This window comes from Nicotiana sylvestris, chromosome 6, assembly GCF_000393655.2.
Source record: "Nicotiana sylvestris chromosome 6, ASM39365v2, whole genome shotgun sequence".
Classification (NCBI taxonomy): Eukaryota; Viridiplantae; Streptophyta; class Magnoliopsida; order Solanales; family Solanaceae; genus Nicotiana; species Nicotiana sylvestris.
In genome coordinates this window covers 16,268,955-16,279,780 of record NC_091062.1, presented here as the reverse complement: position 1 = coordinate 16,279,780, position 10,826 = coordinate 16,268,955, and positions in this window count along the sequence as shown.

Below are 10,826 nucleotides of genomic sequence, written 5' to 3'. Positions count from 1 at the left end.
TCACATCTCTGGCATCACCGTGCTGAACCTTGTCCTTAAGGACAAGCAAATGAAGGTCATCATACTGCCGGTCCCTGATACGATCAAATAAGGAATACCGAGAAACCACGCAAGCCAGAACCCGACTTGGCTCCGAAAGATACAATCTCACAAACTAGCTGGCTAAGGCCTGAATATCCATCGCCCTAGGCCTCTCCGTTACTGGTAAATAAGCCAAACTCCCCAAACTCTCCGCCCGGCAACTGAAAGAAACGGCCACTAAATTATCCTTGCCCGGGTGATACAGAATAGTGATATCATAGTCCTTTATAAACTCTAACCACCTCCTCTGGTGCAAATTTAGATCCTTTTGCTTGAACATGTGCTGCAAGCTCCGATGGTTAGTATAAATCTCACAGGGAACCCCGTATAAATAATGGCGCCAAATCTTTAGGGCGTGAATAATGGAAGCTAACTCAAGGTCATGAACAGGGTAGTTCTTCTCATGTATCTTCAACTGTCTGGACGCGTAGCCAATCACCCTACCGTCCTGCATCAACACCGCTCTAAGGCCAAACCTTAAGGCATCATAATAGACCGTATAAGACTCCGAACCTGTAGGCAGTATCAAAATTAGGGTTGTGGTCAAAACTATCTTGAGCTTCTGAAAGCTTGCCTCACACTCCTCCGTCCACTGAAACGGAGCACCCTTCTGGGTCAACCTGGTCATAAGGGACGCAATCGACGAAAACCCCTCCACAAAACTATGGTAGTAGCCCGCCAAACCAAGGAAACTGCGAATCTCAGTAGCTGAGGATGGTCTAGGCCAACTCTGCACGGCCTCTATCTTCTTCGGATCCATCTGGATACCCTCACTCGATACGACGTGGTCTAAGAATGCCACTGAATCCAACCAAAACTCACATTTCGAGAACTTAGCATATACCTTCTTCTCTTTTAGAGTCTGAAGCATAGTCCTTGGGTGTTTCTCATGATCTTCCCGACTCCGAGAATACACCAGAATATCATCAATAAAGACAATGATGAATGAGTCAAGATACGGCCGGAACACACTGTGCATCAAATGCCTAAAGGTTGTTGGGGCATTGGTCAGCCTAAATGACATAACAAGGAACTCGTAAGGTCCATACCAAGTCCTAAAAACAATCTTCGGGATATCTGGCTCCTGAATCTTCAACTGATGGTAACCTAACTGCAAATCAATCTTAGAAAACACCCATGCGCCCTGAAGCTAGTAAAAAAAATCATCAATACGAGGCAAAGGATAACGGTTCTTAACTGTAACCTTGTTTAACTGGCGATAATCAATGCACATACGCATAAAACCATCCTTTTTCGTCACAAACAAGACAGGAGCACCCCCAAGGTGATACACTGGGCCTAATAAAACCCTTATTAAGCAATTCCTGTAACTGATCTTTCAACTCCTTCAACTTAGGAGGAGCCATACGATACGGAGGAATAGAAATGGGCGGAGTGCCCGGTAACAGATCAATGCCAAAATCAATATCTCTATCAGACGGCATGCTCGGAAGGTCAGCTGGAAGCACATCAGGAAAATCCCGTACTACTGGAGCTGAATCAACTGAAGGGGTATCAATATTGACATATCTCACATAAGCTAAATACGCATCACACCCCTTCTCAACCATACACTGAGCTTTAAGAAAAGAAATAACTCTAATGGGAGTGTGATCTAAAGTACCACTCCACTCAACATGCGGTACACCTCGCATAGCCAGCATCACGGTTTTGGCGTGACAATCAAGAATAGCATAATGGGGTGACAACCATGCCATGCCCAAGATAATGTCAAAATCTACCATGCTAAGCAATAATAAATTGGCTCTGGTCTCAAAACCACTTAGAGCAACCAAACACGACCGATAAACTCGGTCCATAATAAGAGAATCTCCCATAGGAGTAGAAACATAAACAGCAGAAATCAAAGAATCCCGAGATACACCCAAATTTGGAGCAAAATAAAAATACATATAAGAATAGGTGGAGCCTGGATCAAATAAAACTGATGCATCTCTATGCAAACCAGTATAATACCTGTGATGACAGAATCGGAGGCAACAACCTCGGTATGGGAAGAAAGGACATATTATCTTGCCTGGCCTCCCCTTTTAGGGCGACCTCTACCTTCCCGACCTCCACCTCTAGCTGGCTGAGCAGGTGGGGTAGCAACTGGAGCTTTAACCATAGCCTAAGAACTCTGCAGGGCACGCTGTGGCTGAGAAGTCTATGGAGGTGCACCCCTCCCAAGTCTGGGGCAATCCATCACCAAATGACATGTGTCACCACACTTAAAACAAGATCTGGGAAGACGTGGTGGCTGCGACTGGCTTGGGCCAAGTCTGCTGGACTGTCCTCTTAAAGCACCCCGCGCAGGAGGCACGCTAGATACCGGTGGTGCATAATAAGGCTCATGAGGCCTAGGAGGAGCTGAGATACTACTGGCTACTAGAAGATCTTAATGAACAGGGCAACTCATATAACCCCTACCATGATGACCTATAGCTGGGGTACGAGCACCAGAGAAATGGTCCGACTCTCGAGACCTTTTGGCCTCCCTCTCTTCTCCCTCCCTAGCATGCATACCCTTAATCCTCCTAGCAATGCTCACCACCTGCTGATAAGAAATATCCATATCCAACTCACGAGCCATGCTAGACCTAATGCGAGGAATAAGACCCTCAATAAATCGGTGATCCCTCTCGCGAATAGTAGACACCAAGGCTGGTGCATGCCTAGCCAAACTGGTGTAACGGACAACATACTCTGAGACAGTCATAGCACCCTGGCGCAAATGCTCAAACTCTGCGCGCCATGTGTCCCTGAGCTTCTGAGGAACATACTCTCTCAGGAACAGATCTAAAAACTGAGTCCAAGTCAGTGAAGCAACCTTATCCGGATTGTCTAACTCATAGGCGCGCCACCACTCATAGGTGGCTCCTCGAAGCTAGAAAGTAGTGAAAGAAACCCCGCTCGATCCTAATAGACCCATGGTATGGGGAATATGGTAACTCTCATCTAGAAATCCTAGAGCATCCTCCGATGCTAGACCGCTGAATACAGGAGTCTTGTACCTCTTAAACCTCTCAAGCCTCAGTTGTTCCTCCTTGGAAGCCGCTGCCCTATTCTCGGGCTGTGCTGGCACTGCAGGCTGTACAGGAATAATCTCAGGGACCTACTCAACATGCACTCACTGCTCAGGAGTTCTAGCAGCGGGAGTGTGTGCTCCTCCCCTAGCTTGCGATATAGCTGCAGCAAGGGGAAGCAACCCTGCCTGAGCCAGAATGGTGTACATGCTCATAAACTGTGCCAGAGTCTCCTGAAGAGCTAGAGTAGAAGTAGCAGTAGGCATGTCAGGTGCCTAGACTCTGGCTGGAACTCCTAGTGGTACCTCTGCGGCAGATCGCGCAGGTGCTCTGGCTTCACCACATGCACGTCCTCGGCCTATACCCCGGCCCCGGCCTTTGACAGCTGCAGTAGGGGGCACGGGTGCCTAACCATCTCGGGTAGCGCGTGTCCTCACCATTTGTGAGAGAATAAAAGATAGAAGTTTAGAATTGTGATGTCAAAATATCGCATGACAAGGAAATCAAATGAAGTGAAATTTTCCTAACAGTTACATAGCCTCTCGTAGACAAGTACAGATGTCTCCTTACCGATCAGCGAGTCTCTAATAAACCGGCTTGTGATCCATGACTCCTATAAACCTAGAGCTCTGATACACTTGTCACGACCCCAGTTCCCCCTCCGTGAACCATTGTGATGGCACCTAGTCCTCTACAACTAGGTAAGCCTAAATTTGCTGAAGATAACCAAAATGAGGAATATAAACAATTAAAGCAAAAAGAAGAGTGATAAAAAAAGATAGTGTTAGAAAGTGCCGCTCTGCATACACAACCCAACATTTCTCAAAACCAAGTACACTATCCCAAAACCCGGAAACTCACGGAACCACAAGACTTTGGAATATCTAACAGTCTAACTCCACAATATCTAACAAGAAAGAAAATACAGAAGGGCAAAGTTTAACAACTAGAATAGAAAGGGACTTTTAGGTCTGCGGACGTGGCAGATGAACCTCGAAGTCTCTAGAGCAGTCGCCTCCCTCAAGGATGGTAGGCCTGAGTTGTGGTACCTGGATCTACACATTAAAAACATTCACAGAAGGGGCATGAGTACACCACAGCGGTACTCAGTAAGTGTAAAGCCTAATCCCGGTTGGGTAGTGACGAGGAAGGTCAGGGCCCTACTGAGGTTAAATAAAATATAAAGATCAACACTATATAGAAGCAAGGTAAGCACAGAAGGAAATACAGCTCAGCACCAATAATAACAATCGGGGATCTCCCAGGATACCGTCATGTAGTCCCATATGTACATATCCAGTGAATCTCCGGGGATGCCGTCCCGTAGTCCAACTCATAGTGCGCGGGGATCTACTGGAATCCCATTCCGTAGTCCCAAATGTAAATACCTAATACTGGGGGAATCTTACCGGGTTCATTCCCATAGTTCTGTATAACTGTGCAGGGGGGTCTACCGGATTCCCACATCCGTAGTCCCAAAATAAAGAGACATGGGGGAGCTATCGAAATCCCACATCCGTAGTCCCAAAATAAATACATAGCAGCAATAGGAAAATATACAGAAATGGCAAAATTTCATATCAGGGCAATAAGTGATTCAAGCCTAGCATGCCGGACAGAATTCAAGTAAGGCAATTTGAGCAAGTAAAGCAGTTAAGTCACTTAGACATGCTTTCCTAAGCTAACAACAGGCTTAATAGTGCAAGTAATAGCAACACGAAAGTAAACATATTAGAAATTACTTAAAGAAACCCGGATTACCAACGATTAGCACAAGTACGCACTCGTCACCTCACGTACAAGGCATTTCAATTACCAAATATACCAATCCTAATGGGAAGGTCCCCCACACAAGGTTAGACAAGCCACTTACCTCGAACTGGCTCAATAATCAATTTGAAACCACGCTCTTGCCATGAGTACTTGACTCCAAATGGCCTAAATCAATTCAATTCAATTTCATAACATAAATAACACTTCAAGTAACTGATTCTACAATTAAATTCTAAGCTAATACGCAAAATTATGTAAAACTACCAAAATGTCCCTTGGGCCCACGTCTCGAAATCGGGTAAAATTTATATTTTCAGAACCCTCGCACTCTCATGAGTTCAGTCATATCAAAAGTACCAAAATCGGACCTTAATTTGTCCCTCAAATCATCACTCAAAGGTCTCCAATTAAACAAGTCCTAACCCCCCAATTACTACTGATTTTCCTTAATTTTTCATGCTTAAATTGATAAAAATCACTCCAATAACATGTTTAGGGAAAAAATACCTTACCCCAGTGAACTCCTCTGAAAATCCCTCTTGAAAAGTGCTCCCCAAGCTTCTTCCCATTTTGAAAAAGATGAAAAATGGCTAAATTTCGCGAAGGCAAGAATTTATATGTTCTTCCAAGCGATTTCCGCACTTGTGGGCCTGAGTGGTCTCGCTTCTGCGAGAACTTCGTCGCATCTGCGACTTCCACTTAAACGCCAATTTCCGCATCTGCGGTTGCTTTTCCGCATGTGCGGTACCGCTTTTGCGGTGAATTACCCGCATCTGCGGAACCAGTTGGTCCTTCCCAAATCCACATCTGCACTTGCTCTACTGCTTCTGCGGCTTCGCACCTATGGGGCCCAAACTGTAGGTGCGGTTATGATGCTGCAACTTCCAACTCCAAAAATCCTTCCGTCAACCATACAAATTCATCCTGAGGCCTCCGGGACCTCAACCAAACATGCCAACCAATCCTAAAACATCATTCAAACTTGTTCCAACCTTCGGAATGCTCAAAGCTACATCAAAACACCTATTTTTCATCGGATTCTAGCCTAAGAATTCCAAAAACTTTAAAAATACGCTTTCGATCAAAAAGTCTATCAAAGCTCGTCCAAATGACCTAAAATTTTGCACACACGTCACATTCAACACTACGGAGCTACTCCAACTTCCGGAATTCCATCTCGACCCTTGGATCAAAATCTCACTATCGGACCGGAAACTTCAAAAATTCAACCTTCGGCATTTCAAGCCTAAATTAGCTACGGACCTCCAAAACACAATCCGAACACGCCCCTAAGCCCGAAATCAGCTAACGGAGCTAACAGAACCATCAGATTTCTATTTTGAGGCCGTCTTCACACTTTTCCAACTACGGCCAACTTTCCAACACTTAAGCTCTCATTTAGGGACTAAGTGTACCAAAACTCTCCGAAACTCAACACCGAACATTCCGGCAAATCAAAATAGCAAAACTAAACTTGGGGAAAGCAGTTAATAGGGGATCGGGGCGTTAATTCTTAAGACGGCCAGATGGGTCATCACATCCTCCTACACTTAAACATTCGTTTATCCTCGAACAAGCATAAAGAAATACCTGAAGTAGTGAAAAGATAAGGGTAACGGCTATGCATATCCTGCTTGGTATCCCAGGTCACCTCCTCTACCGGCTGGCCCCGCCACTAAACCTTTACTAATGCAATATTCTTTGACCTCAGCTTTCTAACATGCCTGTCCAATATCGCCACTGGCTCCTCAATATAGGATAGATCTTTGTCCAATTAGACTGAAATGAAATCCAACACGTGCGACGGATCACCGTGATACCTCCGGAGCATCGAAACGTAGAATACCAGATGAACTCCAGCCAAGCTGGAAGGTAAGGCAAGCTCATTAGCAACCTCCCCAATATGCCTCAATATCTCAAAAGGGACAATAAATCTCGGACTCAACTTCCCTTTCTTCCCAAATCTCGTAACGCCCTTTATAGGCGAAACCCAAAGCAGAACCCGCTCTCCAACCATAAAGGAAACATAACGAATCTTCCGGTCTGCGTAACTCTTCTGTCTGGACTGGCTTGTACGGAGTCTATCCTGAATCACCTTGACCTTCTCAAAAGTATCCTGAACCAAGTCTGTGCCCAATAATTTGGCCTCACCCGGCTCAAACGAACCCACCGAGGATTTGCACCGTCTCCCGTATAAAGCCTCATACGGTGCCATCTGAATCCTGGACTGATAGCTGTTGTTGTAAGCAAACTCCGCCAATGGCAAGAACTGATCCCAAGACCCTCCAAACTCAATTACACACGCACAGAGCATATCCTCAAGAATCTGAATAGTGCGTTCGGACTGTCCGTCCGTCTAAGGGTGAAATGTTGTATTTGACTCCACCCAAGTACCCAACTCATGCTAAACGTCCCTCCAGAACCATGATGTAAACTGAGTACCTCTATCTGAAAGGATGGAGACTAGAATACCATGCAGACGAACAATCTCCCAGATATAAATCTCTGCCAACCGCTCCAAGGAATAAGTAGTACACATAGAATAAAGTGAGCGGGCTTGTTTAGCCGATCCACAATCACCCAAATAGCATCAAACTTTCTCAAAGTCCGTGGGAGCACAACTACAAAGTCCATGGTGATCTGCTCCCACTTCCACTCCGGAATCTCTATCTGCTGAAGTAACCCACCCAGTCTCTGGTGCTCATATTTCACCTCCTGACAGTTAAATCACCGAGCTACGAATCCAATTATATCTTTCTTCATCCGCCTCCACCAATAGTGTTGTCTCAAATCCTAATACATCTTCGCGACACCCGGGTGAGTGGAATACCGCGAGCTATGGGGCTCCTCCAGAATCAACTCCTGAAGCCCACCAACATTGGGTACACAAATCTGACTCTGCATCCTCAATACCCCACAATCACCAACAGTCACATCTCTGGCATCACCGTGTTGAACCTTGTCCTTAAGGACAATCAAATGAGGGTCATCATACTACCGTTCCCTAATACGATCAAATAAGGAAGACCGAGAAACCACGCAAGTTAGAACCCAACTGGGCTCCGAAAGATCCAATCTCACAAACTAGTTGGCTAAGGCCTAAATATCCATCGCCATAGGCCTCTCCGATACTGGTAAATAATCCAAACTCCCCAAACTCTCCGCCCGGCAACTGAAAGAAATGGCCACTAAATTGTCCTTGCCCGGGTGATACAGAATAGTGATATCATAGTCCTTCAGCAACTCTAACCACCTCCTCTGGTGCAAATTTAGATCCTTTTGCTTGAACAGGTGCTGCAAGCTCCGATGGTCAGTATAAATCTCACAAGGAACCCCGTATAAATTATGGCGCCAAATCTTCAGGGCGTGAACAATGGAAGCTAACTCAAGGTCGTGAACAGGGTAGTTCTTCTCATGTATCTTCAACTGTCTGGACGCGTACGCAATCACCCTACCGTCCTGCATCAACACCGCTCTAAGGACAACTCTCAAGGCATCACAATAGACCGTATAAGACCCCGAACCTGTAGGCAGCATCAAAATTAGGGTTATGGTCAAAGCTATCTTGAGCTTCTGAAAGCTCGCCTCACACTCCTCCATCTACTGGAACGGAGCACCCTTCTGGGTCAACTTGGTCATAGGGGACGCAATCGACAAAAACCCCTCCACAAAACGATGGTAGTAGCCCGCCAAACCAAGGAAACTACGGATATCGATAGCTGAGGATGGTCTGGTCCAACTCTGCACGGCATCTATTTTCTTCGGATCCACCTGGATACCCTCACTCGATACCACGTGGTCTAAAAATGCCACTAAATCCAACCAAAACTCACATTTCAAGAACTTAGCATATAACTTCTTCTCTTTCAGAGTCTGAAGCACAGTCCTCAGGTGTTGCTCATGATCTTCCTGACTCCGGAATACACCAGAATATCATCAATAAAGATAATGACGAACAAGTCAAGATACGACCGGAACACACTTTGCATCAAATGCATAAAGGCTGTTGGGGGATTGGTCAGCCCAAATGACATAACAAGGAACTCGTAATGTCCATACCGAGTCCTAAAAACAGTCTTCGGGATATCTGGCTCCTGAATCTTCAACTGATGGTAACCTAACTGCAAATCAATCTTAGAAAACACCCATGCGCCCTGAAGCTAGTCAAACAAATCATCAATACGAGGCAAAGGATAACGGTTCTTCACTGTAACCTTGTTTAACTAGCGATAATCAATGCACATACGCATAGAACCATCTTTTTTCTTCACAAACAAGACAGGAGCACCCCAAGGTGATACACTAGGCCTAATAAAACCCTTATTAAGCAATTCCTATAACTGATCCTTCTACTCTTTCAACTCAGGAGGAGCCATACGATACGGAGGAATAGAAATGGGTAGAGTGCCCGACAACAGATCAATGCCAAAATTAATATCTCTATCAAATGGCATGCCCGGAAGGTCAGCTGGAAAAACATCGGGAAAATCCCATACTACTGGAACTAAATCAACTGAAGGGGTATCAATATTGATATCTCTCACATAAGCTAAATTCGCGTCACACCCCTTCTCAACATACGTTGAGCTTTAAGAAAAGAAATAACTCTACTAGGAGTGTGATCTAAAGTACCACTCCACTCAACACGCGGTACACCTGGCATAGCCAGCGTCACAGTTTTGGCGTGACAATCAAGAATAGCATAATGGGGTGACAACCAGGCCATGCCCAAGATGATGTCAAAATCTACCATGCTGAGCAAGAATAAATCGACTCTGGTCTCAAAACCACTATGGGCAACCAAACACAACCGATAAATTCAGTCCACAATAAGAGAATCTCCCGCAGAAGTAGAAACATAAACAAGGGAACTCAAAGAATCCCGAGATACACCCAAATGTGGAGCAAAATAAGAATACACATAAGAATAGGTGGAGCCTAGATCGAATAGAACCGATGCATCTCTGTGACAAACCAGTATAATACCTGTGATGACAGAATCGGAGGCAACAGCCTCGGTATAGGCAGAAAGGGCATAGTATCTAGCATGGCCTCCCCTTATAGGGCGACCTCTACCTTCCCGACCTCCACCTCTAGCTGGCTGAGCAGGTGGGGTAGCAACTGGAGCTATAACCATAGCCTGAGAAATCTGCGGGGCATGCTGTGTCTGAGAAGTCTATGGAGGTGCACCCCTCCTAAGTCTGGGGCAATCCCTCACCATATGACGTGTGTCGCCACACTCAAAACAAGCTCTAGGAGGACGTGGTGGCTGTGACTGGCCCGGGCCAGGTCTGCTGGACTGGCCTCTGAAAGCACCCCGCATAGGAGGCACGCTAGAAACCGGTGGTGCATAATAAGGCTCCTAAGGCCTAGGAGAAGCTGGGATGCCACTGGCTACTGGAAGAGCTTAATGAATAGGGCGGCTCATATAACCCCTACCATGACGACCTGCAGCTGGGGCACGGGCACCAGAGAGAAATGGCCTAACTCTCGAGACCTCTTGGCTTCCCTCTCTTCTCCCTCCCTAGCATGCATACCCTCAATCCTCCTAGCAATGCTCAGTACCTGCTGATAAGAAATATCCATCTCCAACTCACGAGCCTTTCTAGACCTGATGTTGGGAATAAGGCCCTCATTAAACTGGTGAACCCTCTCGTGAACAGTAGAAACCAAGGTTGGTGCATGCCTAGCCAAACTAGTGTAACGGACAGCATACTCTGAGACAGTCATAGCACCCTGGTGCAAATGCTCAAACTCTGCGCGCCATGCGTCCTTGAGGTTTTGAGGAACATACTCTCTCAGGAACAGATCTAAAAACTGAGTCCATGTCAGTGAAGTAACCTCATCCGGACTTTCTAACTCATAGGTGCGCCACCACTCATAGGCAGCTCCTCGAAGCAAGAAAGTAGTGAAGGAAACCCCGCTTGATCCTGATATACCCATGGT